This window comes from Mastacembelus armatus, chromosome 20, assembly GCF_900324485.2.
Source record: "Mastacembelus armatus chromosome 20, fMasArm1.2, whole genome shotgun sequence".
Lineage (NCBI taxonomy): Eukaryota > Metazoa > Chordata > Actinopteri > Synbranchiformes > Mastacembelidae > Mastacembelus > Mastacembelus armatus.
In genome coordinates this window covers 19,188,727-19,206,230 of record NC_046652.1, presented here as the reverse complement: position 1 = coordinate 19,206,230, position 17,504 = coordinate 19,188,727, and the positions used below count along the sequence as shown (strand labels likewise).

General features: G+C 41.2%; 1 protein-coding gene and 1 pseudogene across 1 annotated transcript in view; one reads left to right on the top strand and one right to left on the bottom strand.

The window, feature by feature from the left end:
- LOC113121849 (uncharacterized) overlaps positions 1–17,504 on the bottom strand; it is a 1,077,549-nt gene that overhangs the window by 133,972 nt on the left and 926,073 nt on the right.
- LOC113121854 (uncharacterized) overlaps positions 1–17,504 on the top strand; it is a 957,344-nt pseudogene that overhangs the window by 178,955 nt on the left and 760,885 nt on the right.

Sequence of the window (17,504 nt, the reverse complement as noted above, 5' to 3'; positions counted from 1 at the left end):
GGCTGGGACTGACCTGAACACACTGGTCTGACCTCATTCCAGGACCAGGAGCGTCTTCAGTCTGACACTGAGGCTCTAACCCTCACTGACAGTCTCAGATAAACACTAATGTTGTTACTTGTTAGGTCAGTTCTTTAACAAATGGACTCAGAGGATGGACTTCTGTTGATTATATCAGAGGTTTACTTGCAAGGAGTAACAGTCATACAAGCACCTCAGCACAAAACCACCACAGGTCAGCACGTGCAGTAACATGGCTGGTGAACCAGCAAGGATCATAGCCCTCCCCTATAATAGTTAGGTTGGTAGTAGATTTGCACCAGTGTAGATCACGATCTTTCTCCCTGAAGTGAAATCTCTCAAAAACAGGTATAATTAGCACTATAAGGTGTGAAGAAAGGTGGAGCAACAGCAGGAGTAGGTGGCCTCACATAGGAAGCTATTTATACAGCACAATTCAAAGTGCTTTACAGTAATAAAAGACAAGTTAAATGTACATATGAAAAAAATCAAAACAGGAAACAGCAACTAGCAAAAATTGAACCTGAAATAAAATGAAAGGAGAATGAGTGCAGATAAAACACCTTAGACAAAACACTTTCAGTCGTCATATGCTGAGCTAAAAGGAGAAGTTTTTAGCTTGGACTTAAACATTGCCAGAGATGAGGCCTGTCTAACATCATCAGGAGACTATTCCAGGTTTTAGCTGCATAGAACTGAAACGCTGCTTCTCCCTGTTTAGTCCTGACTCTGGCCACGAGCAGAAGGCCTGTCCCTGATGGTCTCAGAGTTCGAGATGGTTCATATGGCACCAACATGTCAGAGATGTAATGTGGTGCTGAGCCATGAAGAGACTTATACACAAGCAGTGCTGTTTTAAAGTCTATTCTCTGAGGGACAGGAAGCCAGTGCAGAGATCTGAGAACAGGAGTAATGTGGTTGTACTTCCTGGTTCTACAGAGCAGCAGTGTTCTACTTACTTCAGTCTTGTCTCTGTTTATTTGGAGAAAGTTGTTTTGCATCCACACAGTGATCTGTTCAATGCAGTGACACAGTGAATTGACTGGTCCATATTCATCACCCAAGATAGACCCCTGGGGTACCCCACATGTCAACGCCATTTGGTCTCAGACACAGTTACCAGTTTCAATGAAATACTTCCTGTCTTCAAGATAGGACTTAAACCATTTCAGGACAGTACCAGAGATGCGTATCCAGTCCTCTAACCTTTGTAACAGGATCACATGGTCCACTGTGTCAAAAGCAGCACTTAGATCCAGCAGTACTAAGACAGAGACACTGCCAGCGTCGGTGTTCAGGCGAATGTCATTTGTCACCTTGATGAGTGCAGTCTCAGTGCTGTGATGGGGCCTAGAACCTGACTGAAGATCATCAAAGCAGTTGTTTAGCAGGAGAAAGTCAGGAAGTTGTTGGTAAACAACTTTTTCAAGGACTTTGCCTAAAAACAGCAGGTTTGATATGGGCCGGTAGTTGTTCAGGACTGTGGCATCAGGACTGGTCTCCTTCAGGAGAGGCTTGATGACAGCAGGTTTCAAGGCCCTTGGAAAAGTTCCAGACTGTAGTGAGTTATTAACTAGCTAAGTGAGATGTGGTAACAAACTGCTTAGTGCTGATTTCAGAAATCTAGAGGGTCAAACATGGAGGCAGCAGGTGGGTGGACTCGGAACTGGAGATGGTCTCTTCAACTGTTTTGTCATTGACAGGTGTAAAATGTGTCAGTTCTACCAAGTGTCTCCTGGATGGCTGCAGAGTTGGGATCTGTGTTGGGCAGTTTATTGCAGGTTTAATCCCTTGAACCTTGTCATTAAGAATAAAGCCAACTCATTGATTTAGATGTTGACATTAGTTCTGATGACAATGGAGACGGAGGGTTTGTTCATCTACTCACTGTAGCAAACAGGACACGTGACTTGTTCCTGCTGTTGTTGATGAGTTCAGAAAAATATGTTTCTCTCTTTCTACGTAGAGTTTCATTGAAGACACACAACATCTGCTTCTAAATGTCATAATGAACCTGGAGCTTCCCTTTACCTTTAACAGAAACAGTCACATCCAGGACATTTAGAACATTTGGAATTTGGTTTTGTTCTGTCTTGTTCCTTTTTACTTTGACCCAATTAGTTTTCACCCGTGCCTCGTTTGTGTTTTCCCCTTTATACACCTTTGTTCAGCCACAGCCATTTGCCAGGTTATCTGCCTACAGCCCCTGACTAGATGCTTGATTTTTGTCTACCTGATCTTGCCTTGTTTTTGTTACCTTGCAATGCTTTCCCCTTTTTGGATTTCTGTTCATGGACTACCCCGTTAAGTTAAGCTAAGTAGCCGTTTGTTCTTTGTATGTGCTTGTCACCATGTTCTGTGTTCTAGTTTAGTCCCTGGTTTCATGTCTTTGCGTCCCTTGCAGCCTGATGTGTCCCCTAGTGTGTGTGTGACCCAGACCCTCATGTCTTGTCCCTTTTGTTCATGTTGTCTTGTCATGTTCTGGCTTTCTTTGATTTCTGTTAAAATAAAGTTTGCTTTCTGAACCTGAAGTACCAGAGTGGGCAAATCATTAGTCCTAATTAAGAGCCCCCTCGCGAATCTTGACAGGGTCCACACAAATCCGCTGAAACTAAAGGAGGAAACAACAGGCCATGACTTCCTGTGGACACAAAGTCCTTACCTGCTGAAGAATGCACAGAACAGAGGCCCAGCTTTAAAGACAGTTGGCTGCCTGCTCTGAGTCCAGTGTGGCTGGGATTTCCTGTTTGCTCAGCCTGGTCTGCGTCTCTTGGACTGAGAAACTTCAAACTGATCAGTGATTGATGTGAAATCAATAAAACCATGTTTGTGTTTGCAGAGGTCAGTACCACAGACAGAGACCAGAGTGTCCAGGATCCAGTTGTCTGTGTGTGAAGAGGGACTGGTCCAGACCTGATCCTATGATATTCAGTCCTGAACCTGGATCCTGAGACCCACAGTAAGAGACAGGTCCTACTGTAAACTGAGCTGAAGATGAGTCCGTGTTGGACTGGGGTTCAGAATGAGTAGAAGTAGGAGTCCTGGGTGGATCCTTACTGAGCGAGCACAGGAAGAAAATATTTCTTCAAATATTTCACAGTTTGGAACGTCTTTAGTTTGGTTTCTCACAATAAGACAAAGCTCATCTAACATCAAACATCATGACCTTAAGCTGTGAGGTGAAGAAAACCTGTTCCAGAAACACACAGCAGTGTTTTTCTCATGGACCTGTTCTGTGTAGTTTCCCTAAAGAGAACCAACAGGTGGACAGTAGCAGTGAGTGGAACAGACACTGCAGTCCTGCCCACACACTCCAGCCTGTGGATACACTAAATAAAGTGTGAAGTCAAATGTTAACAAGCAAAATATGGTTTTTGACTTGAAGTCCAACTTATTCCAAACATTTCCTTTTTCAAATTTGTCATAATTACGTATCTTAGATTCATTTTTTGTTTGTGAACTCAGTGTTGGTTTTAGTGTCTCACTCCATCTGTTCACACTCGGTTTAAATTGGACTCAGGGCAGCTGGAGTTTGTCTCCAGAAACATCTGGAATTCATCTGGATTTTTGTTATTTCATCATTGTCAGAACAGGCTCCGATTAAAAACTCCAACAAAAGTAGAAACAATAACACAACTGTTGACACTGGTCTCTGATCTCACCAGGGACTCACAATGGGACCAGGGGACATATTAGATATTCTAGAGGATCTGGGAGAAGATGAATTTAAAAAGTTCAAGTGGTTCCTGGAGCAGGAAGGCATCAGAAGGAGCCAGGTGGAGGGGGCAAGAAAATCTGACACTGTGAGTCTGATGGTGCAGAGATATGGACTTGATGGAGCTGTGGAGGAGACCAAGAAGGTGTTAGAGAAGATTCCCAGGAAGGACCTGGTGCAGAGTCTGTCAGACATCAGCTCAGGACCAGAAGGTCAGTAACAGGAAGAGGAAAGGACAGTGTTGTTTGTTTTTTTTAACAGAATTCAGGTTTTACCAGTTAGACTTTAATCCTGTCCAACAACCAGACAGTGGACTTGTTGAAATTCACTGAATTGGAATTTGCTTGAAAGTTCAGAAGGTTCATGTTGTGATTTAAGATGATATCACATTGGTGATGGAAACATTACACTGGTGCTGTTCTAAGAGAAAATCCTGGTCTTGGCTGGTGTTTCATTTGGAGCAGGAAGACATGCAGTGTTGTCCACCTGAGTCTGAACATGTGGCCATTAAAAATGACACTAAACCAAATCCACATGAACGTAACTATGAAAATAACAGACACCCCCCTTTGTCTCTCACCAGGACCCCTCTGGTCTCAGACGTCTGAGGCTCACCCTCCTCATGACCCTTCAGCAGCTCCTCACACTAAAGGTAAATCTGCTTGTTTTGAATCAGTGGAAGACACAGATCACATCCCTGGACAGATGGATCAGACATGATAAGGCTGTAATTACAGTCACATAGTAAAAAGAAGCTGCATCTGGAGACATGTGCACTAATGCTTTTATGTTCTTCCCCATCTATGTTTGGCTCAGTTGTGGTGGTTCCAGTACCAGAGCCACAGTCCATCACATACTATCAGGAGATGCTCCGGTCAAACCTCAAAGACAGGTTCATGTGTGCAACACAAGGATGGACACAGAATAAGGATAAGCAGCGTCTGGATGAGATCTATACTGAACTGTACATCACAGCTGGAGCCTCCACACACATCAGCAAACAGCACGAGGTCAGGCAGCTTGAGATGGCAGGGAAGAAAACCGATACAGAGAAACCAGTGAAACCCAGTGACATGTTCAAACCTCCTCCTGAACAAGACAGACCCATAAAAACAGTGCTGACCAATGGGATCGCAGGAATTGGAAAAACATTCCTTGTGCACAAGTTTGTGTTGGACTGGGCCGAAGGACGAACCAATCAGGACGTGGATCTGCTTTTCCTCCTCACCTTCCGTCTCCTGAATCCACTGAAGGGAGACCAGTTCAGTCTGGCAGAGCTCCTGCATGAATGTATTAAGGAAACTGTTGGGATCAAGGAGGAGGCTCTGAATTTCATCTTTCAAAAGCTGCAGTCATCAGGAAACACCAACTATGACAAGAGTGAATTCAAGCTCCTGTTTATTTTGGATGGACTGGATGAGAGTCGCCTCCAGCTGGACTGTAGTACCGATAAAACTCAAAGACTTAAATTTAAAGTGACAGAGTCCACCTCAGTGGACGAGCTGCTGACAAACCTCATCAGGGGGAAACTGCTTCCCTCCGCTCGCCTCTGGATAACCACCAGACCTGCAGCAGCCAATCAGGTCCACCCAGATTTTGTGGACATAGTGACAGAGGTCAGAGGGTTCACAGACCAACAGAAGGAGGAGTACTTCAGGAAGAGGTTCACAGATGAGGAGTGGTCCAATAAACTCATTTCCCACATCAAGAGCTCACGAAGTCTCCACATCATGTGTCACATCCCGGTCTTCTGCTGGATCACTGCTACAGTTCTGGAGGATCTGTTGGAAACCAGACAGGTGGGAGAGCTGCCCAAGACCCTGACTGAGATGTACGCAGAGTTCCTGTGGTTTCAGATCAAACAGGGGGAAAAGAAATACGGTCCAGAAAAGTGTTTTCAGGACATTAAGTCATTAGCAAAACTGGCTTTTCAGCAGCTGGAAAAAGGAAACCTGGTCTTTTATGAGAAAGACTTAAAAAAGAGCGGCATTGATGTCAGACAAGCCTCAGTGTACTCAGGAGTGTTCACAGAGATCTTTAAAGAGGAGAGGGGGAGGAAGAATGAAGCCATGATGTTCAGCTTTGTTCATCTGAGTGTTCAGGAGATTCTGGCTGCAGTCTACATGGTCCACTGTTACTCCAACAGGAAGACACAGGTACTGAAGAAGTTCCTGGGGGGAAAGTACAGATGGTTACCTCTTTTTATGGTTGATTTAACCCTAGATCACTTCCTGTTGGGAGCCATGGAGAAATCCCTGGACAGTAAAAGTGGCCACCTGGACCTGTTTGTCCGCTTCCTTCATGGCCTCTGTCTGGAGTCCAACCAGAGAGTCTTAGGAGGCCTGCTGGGTCAGACAGAGACCAGTCCAGAAACCATCCAGAGAGCCATCAACAACCTGAAGGAGATGAACAGAGATGATATCTCTCCTGACAGAAGCATCAACATCTTCCACTGTCTGATGGAGCTGAACGACCACTCAGTCCATCAGGAGATCCAAGAGTTCCTGAAGTCAGGGAACAGATCAGGGAAGAGACTCTCTGAAATCCAGTGCTCAGCTCTGGCCTACATGCTGCAGATGTCAGAGGAGGTTCTGGATGAGTTGGACCTGAACCAGTACAAGACATCAGACCAGGGACGACTGAGACTGATTCCAGCTGTGAGGAACTGCAGAAAGGCTGAGTAAGTCCAGATGTGCCCAAGTGAAAAAAATCTATTTTTGTATATTTTCTAAAGTATATTGAGTATACTTTTGAAATACTTTGAAATACTTGAAGTTGTGTTAAAATGAAACCAGTGAAGTTGCTGGAAGCTGCACTATAAATCTGCTTTAGTACATGAAAAACCTATTTTTCACGTATTATTGGGTACTTTTGCTGCCCAAAATACTACACTACTGTTAAAATATACATGAAACATTTGAAGTTGACTTGTTGCAAATGTCCAAAATCTATAGTGACATTAAACTGACAGTGTATTACTAATAGACTTTGAGCCAAAGTAAATGTACTTGAAATATACTCTGAACTCATTTGAACTATGTATGAAATACAATAGAATGAGGTTTGAAATGTGAAAAAAGTATGCAAAGTATATTTTTCCAAGTATTTGAGTATTTGTTGTGAAAATGAGCCACTGACTTTGTGTTAAATTGCAACCAAGTTGAACATATTGCATTAAAAGACACAATGATATTGGATTGATATTCCTAGTAAATATAAGTCCACTATAAGCATCATTGTGTGTTTAATAAATACACCAACAATGCCCTCTGAATGGATTCTCCAAACACTGAGTCTGAAATGTAGATACTTTACTTAGATTCCAATCCAATGATGTTGGACTAAAAGCACTACTTCCTGTTAGCATGTTCTCCAATGCTCTTACTTTGAAAAGCCCAGTGCACTTTGAAGACGTTCTAAAAGGATTGAAAATAATCGGAACTCCTACACAAAGTCCAAAACCCGTCAGTCCAACAAATATTGATTTGAACTCTAACACTATTAAATCCAGCCATTTAAGGGCTTTGGAACAAAACAAGTCATTCAAGGTAACAACAATAACAATAAACAGGAACAACAGTTTGTGTTTTCTATTAGTGAGGTCAAAGTATTATTTGGCTGCACCACTATGGGACTAACATGGATTTTAGTGATCTTCAGGATTCTGCATAGTTCTCCGAAGAATTCTGTCCAAACATCCAAAATACATGAAGTAAACATGTAGTATGAAAGAGTATTTTGAAGTGAAACTTTGTCCACAGGAATTAGACCACTTCCAAGAGTCCACTTTCCCACAGCCAGGAACACATACATTGTGTACTTTAAATAAGTCTACTGAAATAGAGCTCAAGTTAAATGGAGGCATAGTATTATATTTGGAAGAGAATGAGACAATTTGAAGTAAAAACACAAACCATGAACAGACTTTTGGAAAATATCACTAAATATACTTCAACATCTGTTGAAAGTAAAGTGCACTTTGAAGAAATCTGCTAAATGACTAATGAAGTAATGAGATCATTTCAATATACTTTGCAAACATTGACTTTGAATCTGCTTTTTTTGTCTCAGTAACTCTAATCTTGTACTTTGGAGACTCACCAAAAATGTACTTTTACTACGTTTCAACACAAGCACAAATACACTTGGTAAAATGTGTGAACACACTTTATCTGCTAAAAGTAGAATTGAAGTCTGAAACAATAGATTGATTTTTCACTTGGGTGATCATCACCATAATGTTCCTCTTGTTTATTGTGAGAATGACAGCAGCTGGATTTTGTCCCAGATGTTCTTGAGCTGTTCCAAATGGTGTCAGTCCAAAAGCTGCAGATGTTCCTGTTGTTTTTTTCTCTCTGTCCAGTGAATGAACACAGTTCTTCTTTTTCTTTCCAATGGTTTTTCCATGGGACACATTTTTCTTCTGTTTCTCTTCACACACTGATGTTTTTCTGCCACATGTGGACAAATGTCCAACATTGGAATAAACAGGGACAGGCCTGTTGTGGAAGTTCCAAAGGAACTGAGTTTTCTCTGCTTCCTGTCCAAGATGAAAGCAGAACAAAGATGAAGCGTGTGCAGTGTGACAGAGAGTGAGAAGAATTCTTATTTCATGTCCAACCCTCTGAGAGAAGATCAGCTGAACCACTGATGTGAAGACACAACAGGACATGTCCCTGTTTGACATCAAGTGATTCAACTCAATATATTGTCTCTGTCATAATAACAGCTTTTCTAATATATGTGTCCTCACAGACTTTCTGACTGTGGACTCTCAGAGACTCACTGTGAAGTCGTGGCCTCAGCTCTGAAGTCCAACCCCTCCCATCTGAGAGAACTGGACCTGAGTGGAAACGACCTGCAGGATCGAGGAGTGCAGCAGCTGTGTGGTGGACTGCAGAGTCCACACTGTAGACTGGAGACTCTGAGGTCAGTTGACTGACTGTTCCTATTGTAGATCTTAGATGTTGAATCCACAACTAAAGCTCCTGTGAATGTTGGTTGTTCCATTCAGTGTTTTCATTGTTCTTCTATTCTCAGCAGACTAAGAATGATTCCTTCAGTTTCACTTCATTTCACTGAGCTGTCTTCAATAATGTGTGTTCACTCATATTGAATAGTCATATTAATAATGATGTGTTTCTTTCTATAGAAGCTTTGAAGAACAGAGTGTCCCAAAAATGTCATCTGTCAGGAAGTTGTTCTGAATCCTTTGTGTTTCTAAACAAACTGTGGAAACAGTCCAAAGCTGAAACTGTTTCAACTGAAACTGTCCAGTGTTTGTCCAAGTTTGGATCCCAACAATATGTCAATATTGGACCAGACTAATATCTGACCTGATCCTCCTGAGAGCCAGAAGGAAAAAGGTTGGAATATTTCCATTTTGGAATAGAAGTGAAGACTTTGGGCCGTGAGAAACAAAGTCCTCTTTCTTTTTGGGGAAGGACACGTCCCTGTAGTGGACATTGGGTCTTGCTTTGTCCCAAAAACCACACAATAAGCATCAGTTTGCTGACGATAATGTTGGATTTTCTCTGCATTTCTATCTGATTTTTCTCACTTGATGAAACTCAGAGAAAACATATGACACAGTCAGTTGTCAACAATCTATGAATGGGATTCCAAAGCTTGTGTTTAGTGGCCAATGACACAGTGGGGATCAGTCCCAACACAAGGACATGATCTGGTCTGTGCATTGGGACTGGGCCATTAGAAAGCAGTTGTCAGCCTGTTGTCGTTGCCAAGGCCTCAAATCCTGATGCTGTGTGAAGAAGCTTTGAGTAGTTTTTGTTCCTGAACTGAAGCCAGCAGCTTTTGGTCCTGACACTGTCCACCCAGTTTGTTCCCTGATCCAAATCTCATTGTGAAGAACAAATCCACAGTGTCTCTATAAAGTTGATCCCATAGAAATGAAAGCACATGTGGAGCACAGAGACACACAGATGAAATCATGTGTCCAGGTGGTTGAGCTGTGTTTAGTGTCTGAGCTGCTGCTGCTGCTGCTGCTGCTGCTTTACCTCTGTGCTGTGCTGAGGCTGCAGCCAATAAAGCCAGAGAAGAAGATGCAGAGAGGGAAGAGACAGGAGACAGGAGAGCCTGGGGGAGCTTCCTTGGCTCAGATAGAATAAGGAGGAACAATTCAATGCATTGTTTTGCTGCACTTTGGAACTGGGTCAACAAACTTTAAGCAGGAAACTTTAAAGCTGCACAGTGACAGTATGAGCCATCAACTAGATTGATTCTGCTGTTGGCTGGAAAGCAGCTTCTCTTCCCATGTGCTGACAATAATATCATGATATAGTCAGACTATTATTACTATTATTCTGACTGTTCTCATATTATTCTTCTCATTATTATCATTCTACATTTCCCTTCAGGGATTAATCAAGTTGATCTCATCTCATTATTCTAATGAAAAGAAGAAGAATTGTCATCATCATCATCACCATCCTCATTGTCATCAACATCAGTGTCACATTGGATCTCCTTCTTTGCTTCTTTATTCAGGTTGAGGGGCTGCAGTTTGTCAGAGACCAGCTGTGGTTATCTGGTCTCAGCTCTGAAGTCCAACCCCTCCCATATGAGACACCTGGACCTGGGTGACAACGACCTCCAGGATCCAGGAGTGCAGCAGCTGTGTGGTGGACTGCAGAGTCCAGACTGTAGACTGGAGACTCTGAGGTCAGACCCCATGTTTAGGTTGTGTGCTGAGATGAATGTGATGTGAAAGTTGTGCTGACACTAAACTGCAGACATGAGGCTGATATTAGACTGATCCACACTGAGGATCTTCATGGGAAAGGCTGTTTTCCCTCTCAGAGAAATGTGGCTGCACAACATGAGTTTGTATAGATGGAGCCACAGGTGGAGCTGGCAGAGTTTCAGAGCTGAAGTCACTCCGTCTTTATTGAAGCAGCAGCATGTTGGCATTCATATTAATGACAGCTCTTTGTTCCTTTTTGGATGGGACTGCTTTGAACCTGCATCCTGTTGGCTTCAGCTGTTTGGAGGTTCCACTTTCTAAACTTCTACTTTCTAAACCTTCTTCAGCTCTGAACACATTCTGAAACATTCAACACTTTCAAGAGGAACTTTGGTTTCTAACGTCACATCTTTGCTTCTTTATTCAGGTTGGAGAGCTGTAGTTTGTCAGAGACCAGCTGTGGTTATCTGGTCTCAGCTCTGAAGTCCAACCCCTCCAATCTGAGAGAACTGGACCTGAGAGGAAACAACCTGCAGGATCCAGATGTGCAGCAGCTGTGTAATCTTGTCCAGAGTCCAGCCTGTAGCCTGCAGACTCTGAGGTCAGTAGAGGGCTGGAGTCAGTCCATGGTGCTTTCAGCAGGACTGGACTAAACCCACACTGTTTTAAAAAAAAAAAAAAAAAACAGTAAATCACTGGCAGATCAGGCTGCTAACCAAAAACCGTAAAATTAAAGTAGAATATTATAATTCAAATAATGTGCAAAAACAGTTAATTTACAGAAATTTGCAGCAAAGGTTTTGCAGGTAAATATGGTTTAGTTTTTTCTTTTTATTGTTTTTTATCATTTACCTTCAATATAGTGACAATGTCGATGTTTTTTTTTTTTTAAGGATTAAGTGTCAATGTTCAAAGTTCTACTGAAAAAAAATGAAATGTTAATTTACAGTTTTCGCCTTAGAGTTCTGTTAATTAAGTGAAAATGCTCAAAGTACTGATGACAAATATTGCAATTTTGTTAAATTAACACAAAAAAACTTCAAATAAGGTACAATGCTAAGGTTCTTCAGGAAAATACTGTTATTTTAGTCATTTTTTATTTAGTATTGCAATCACACACCTTCAACAAAAGTTATTCAAACACTTAAAACACCTTCATGCTAATGAAAGATCAGGTGAAGGTTTTAATCCACAAAAAACCCTGAAGTTTGCAGTTGAGGTAATTGGTGTTGCAAGAGTTTCCCAAACAATAGCAATGTAAAAACACACACTCACACACCTGTCGCTTTATTATAGGTTTATGTTCTTCTGTACAGGTGACATCCTGGGAGAGAGATCCCTCTCATCTGAGGTTTTTTATCACATTAAAACTATTTCTAGGAATTCTTCCTCCTTGAAATAAAGATTGTAAAGACAGAGGATGTCACAGATTGTAAACCTCATGGGGGGAAGGTAAATTGTGATGCTAGGCTATACAGACAAAACTGAAATGATATTAACTGAATTGAATTGTCATCAGGTGGCTGAGTGGTTAGCACTGTTGCCTCACAGGAAGAAGGTCCTGGGTTAGCAACCTGTCCTTTCTGTGTGGAGTTTGTGTGGGTTTACTCCCAGCAGATCCCCGTGACCCTGGTTAAGGAATGAGCGGGTATAGATGATGGATGGATTGTCATCATATCTTGCCATACATCACCCATATTGTATAATCCATATGAGGAGTTGACATTTTTTCCCAAAGAAAGTTTTAACGTGACATGGGTCATATCTGACTATATATGTATTTACCATTTCTATTTTTAGTTATATTATTTTTACCTTTTCACTATTTTTATTTTCATGCTATGTTATACAAATTTCTATTTTATTTTTTATGTTCTCTGTGTCAACTTTCTTCGCACAATTTTCTGTTATTGCATGGAGAACCTAGAACCTAAGCAACGTCCCCCTGGGGATAAATTTCTGATTCTGATATAAAGCTGACAAGGATGGTTTAGTCAGTGTACAGAAAAAGAAAACCATTCAAACTCAGCCAACAACCTTGTTGCTGAATCAGCATTCAGACCAAAAATAATAGAGAGTGAAGATAACATAAGTAGGAGAGCTTTAACAGCTCTCGCACTAATAAAGACACAGGATAACAGTAGTGTGAATGATGAAGCAGCATTCACACTAATAATGTAATGAGTTGTATTAATATCCATAGTTTCCTTTCTCTGTCACTTCAATGTCAGATCAACATGCTTTATTGCATGAATTAGAATTTAACTGGAAACATAAAACAGACAAACACTTAATATAAATAATACTTATTACATTCAAATAGTCAGCCTGTCTGCCAAACTGTGAGTCTCTGCACAGGTTATCTCTCCCTCTCTCTTTTTAGTTCACTGAAAATCAAGTTTACGTTTCACTATTGCCATAATGTCTCACATGTTGTGTGTTGCTTGTGCTTGGTTGGGCGGCTGCCTGTGTTCATATGTGTGGGGGTTTGTGTCTGTTTCTGTGTCAAAGAGCAGTTTTGGTGCCACAGTACTGAACAACTAGTGGACCGTGTGATCCTGGTACAAAGGTTTAGAGGACTGGATAGGCATCTCTGTCACTGCCCTTAAGTCCTATTTTGAAGACAGGAAATACATTGTTCGAATTGGTAACTGTCTGACTGTGGGTTCCCTCCGGTTTTCTTATGAAGTTTGCTGTATCTGACTGAATGTGAATAGGGTATTTGTGGACAGTTAGAATCCATTAGGATCTCTGTGTTCTCAGTTTGGTTTACTAGGCTATCTAAATAAGCTGACTTGATTAACAGATTCGAGCAAATAATCAGAAAGCATAAATAACGTTTTTACATCCATGTCCAGAATCTGGAAATCATATTGGTTTTCAAACATTTTCAATTTGCTTAACACGACATAATATTATTTTCAGCTCTAATGTAGGACAGATTTTAATGCCTCCACCTGTCAGCATACTCACTTTACGATTTGCTCCAAATATGAAGTGCATTATAAATGAAATGTGTTATTATTATTATTATTATTACTCAAGTACATGCCCACCTGGCCTCCACCCACGCTCCCCTTGTTTGCCTGTGTTTGAGTTATCATGGAGTTGAGGTCAACTTTTCATCAACATGGCGACTGCTGTCAGCCATCTCATGCAATGCAAAAATTATATAGATACACAAATACAAAATAAAAAAATATTGTGTTGTAATTGTTAGATTATTATGGACATAAACCCTTATAATGTGCCTCATAGTCAATTATGGTTTAAATGTAAAATTACACATAGATGAGAAATTAATGAGATTTATCTTAAAATTACAGAGAAAACCTTTAGATGTTTACTATGGATATAAACCTTTATATAATGTGCAGCATAGTTAGTTACTGTTAATCATCTTAATTTTACATACATTTTTCTGTAACTCAAGAAAATGAAAAATAGTATGTAAAATAAATACAGTAAATTTATTGCTAAAAAATGAGAAATAAACCTTTTTTGTGATTATTGAATTAATACCTAAAATAAAATATTGGTTATTAATTTACAGATAATATAAGGTAAACTTAGTTTTGTATACTATTTAAAAAAAAAAAAAACAGGAAAACTGCTGTAAAAATTTACTTTTACCGTAAGATTAGATTTTTTTTTTCTTTTTTTTTCTTTTACAGTGCAGCTTTATTTCTTAATTTATTTCAAATCCATTAAAACAGATAAATCCAATCATGTTGTCCATCGTCCCCAGAAGCCAGATCTTGTAAATAGGGGCCCAGACAGCATGAACCTCATTCTAACCTAAAATATTGTGTAATATCCTAAAATTCCTCAAACACCCAAACATCCTAAATGACAAATAACATCCAGACATATAGACACTGGCACCTGAAAAATAAACCATGACATTATAATGAAAATACCATAAGAACAACAAGTGATGCCACTTGACTTAGTTTTCAGATCAACAGGTTTAGGAATCAGTGTATGTTTGAAGCAACTTTCCCTTTAAGCTCTTTTTACAGCTGGACAGAGATGAAGATGCTTTAATGTTGTTTTCAAGCTTGTTCCAGATCTGTGGCCTCTACAGGTCACACTCAGACTTGGACATTGGACTTTGTGTTTCTTTCCCCTTAAGATGTGTTTATTTCTAGGACTTTGTCCATGTGAAGGAGAAGTGATAAGATCACACAGTCTGACATTGAGTCCATAAACTACATTGTACTTCAAGCATTGTGGGAAAAGTTGGTCTCAGGAAGTTTCATCAGTTTATTGTCACATGACCACAAGGAACTGTTTTTTCAGGCAGCTTTTAAAACAAACGTCTTTCACGTTGTCATTATGGGAAATTGTTTGTAGAATTTTGAAGATAATTAATTTAATCCATTTGAGAATAAGGCTGTAACATGAAATGTGGAAAAAGTGCTGTGAAAACTTTCCACATGTTCTGTATAGAAATAAAATGGACCTTGGCCAAAATAGTTTATGAGTCAACCTGAATAAACAGAAGACCAGTCAGGAGCCTGTTTGGTTGTGTCAGCGTGTCCATTTATTGGAAATTAGCAGAGGACAAATTCTTTTGGGTCACACGAGTTTTAATTGAAGTTCCAAACTCTTGTACAAGGACCCCTTCCTGGTCAGAAAATCGCAGTCTGCAAGCAGTTAGCTGTAACCAGCCTCGCAGGAAAGAGATGCAAAACAAAGGAAAACATGACATTATATTTTAGCCAACAATCACATCTTATTGGTTAACTACAGGAGGAGGAAGTCACGGTTTAGACTTGACTCCCCTTAGTTGGTGCTCAGGCTCAGTCCTGGCCTCTTGGCACTTGTCTCCTCCAATCCCTGGGTCCAGTGCCCTGTTGTGAGAACTAGGAAGTTAGAAGCCTCAGTCTTATCTGTCATTCCCTTATTTGGAGATATTCATCACTCAGCAGTGTCGAGGTACAGACTCTTCTCTGCCTCCAGCTTCCAGTATCTAATTATCCTGAGTCACAGCAGATCCTTAACCTGCTGTTCATAACCACATCTACATAGGAATATTATTATGCAATATTATGTGAGTGTAAGCGGTGTGTTCCTGCTGCAGAAACCTGCACTCTTTTCAATACCTTCTGTGTCTCTTCACACCGTGGAGACAGTGTTTTAGTGTGTCAGGTCTGCATGACTCTTTGCAACAATGTGCACACATTAAATAGACAATATTTAACAAGCTAAAGAGGATGTAACGGGGCAGTCGTGGCCTAATGGATAGGGACTCGGACTTGTAACCTGAAAATTGCAGGTTTGAGTCTCAGGTCTGGCGGGGAAATTGTCGGTGGCACGTAGCGAACAGCCAGTGCCCCGTCCACCTTCAATACCACGACTGAGGTGAAACTGTTTGTGTTTGCAGAGGGAGGTACCCCAGAGAGAGACCAGGGTCTGCAGGATCCAGCTGTCTGTCCATGTCAGTAGTTAGTGTAGTCCCCGACAGAAACAACAGACCGAAGCTCTTCATCTGCATTTAAATGCAGTCGTCAGAAGGAATTCACAGCTTCCAGGTGGAAAACCATCTCCGTGGTAACGGTCCCTCCCCCTGCACACCTCTGTTGACTGGTTGGTTTTTTCACTGCAGTTCACAGCGAGTGAGAAAGGACGTGAACATCCAGTCTAGAGCGTCAGCTCCAGCTGCAGAGCTAACGTGGTCAGTTCTTAGTATTATTAAATGTCTCTGCATCACTTTGACTCTACGCAGCCAAAGCAGGTCCACAAAGGATGGAATATGAGACCCAGCTCAATACTGTGCAGCACAGTAGTTCACTGAGCCAACCAGTCCCAATGAACACAGCTGCTTTTTGGATGCAAACACATGTGCAGCGTTAATGTTAATGCGTAAGATTGTGGCACCAATGAGGAACAGCCCATTAAAGAAACAGAGCTGTGCTTTATGCTCTGCTCTCTGATCAGGGTTTAGGTTTGGTGTCTCTGTTTGTCGGCCGCTTTTCTGACTGATTATTAAACTCATAAAGCCTAACACGGTCTGGGCCGGAACAGACTCCACCATCTGGCCCTTCTGTCAGTGAACATAGATGGTCTCAGTAGTATTGATTCTGAATTGATCAATGATCAGTTGATGTTGAAGGAAGCCCAGTTTGAATCAGCCTGTGTTATCACAGTCCAACCTGTTTCTAGATTCCCCTCTAGAGCTTTGTTGTATCAGCATTAACACAGTGTCATTCATTGTTTATTGTGCAGGGCTAAGGATTTACTTTGTCTGTGCAGCACCTGCATCTGCTACCATGGAAATACTTTCTGTGTCTCCATGTGCCACATCAGATTCCTCCCCCTCCTCCAACGATGCAGGCAAAGTTCTGCTTTCAAGTCTAACAACACGACTGAGAGTAGATATTATTTTATTGATGAGCTGAGCTATTGTTCAATTCTAATATCTGATCTTATCTAGCATGTTGATTCTGTGGCCTATTTATTCAGTCGCTCTGTTGGACTCTGCCTGCAGACTTTAAAAAAAGCTGGAGATGCTCATGATGTCACAAAGACATTTAGACAGAAGTTTCCACCAAACTGCTTGGAAGGTAGTAAGTCCTGCAGCCACAGGACGACCTGCTGTAGGTCTCTCCAACAACATGGTCATGACATCAGGATCAGCTGCCTGGACTTTCTGAAGGCTTGTGTTTCAGTCCATTTCCCACAAGTGTGTAGCATAAAGAGACGTGCAGTCAGCTGGAAACAAAGTCCTCTTAACAGCAGGCCTGGATAAGGCTGCACTGACAACAGCACAGATTTCTTCCAGCATTAAAGAAAACCTGTCTCTTCTAATGTGAGACTGTGTTCCACAAACTGAACCTCCCTTTGCTGTTGTCCTGGACTGGATCAATGCAGCAACACTCTGCCCATCCTGGACCCAAACAGGAAGCAGTTTGTCCCTTTAATGCTTCAGTTGATTGACAACACACACACACATAATAATGAGACTAAGTCAAACTAAAGCAGTTGAGGAAAGAGAAACACATCTTTCCACATGTGGAGCAGCTCAGGCCTCTGGCTGTTCTAAATAGAGCTCAGCCTGTG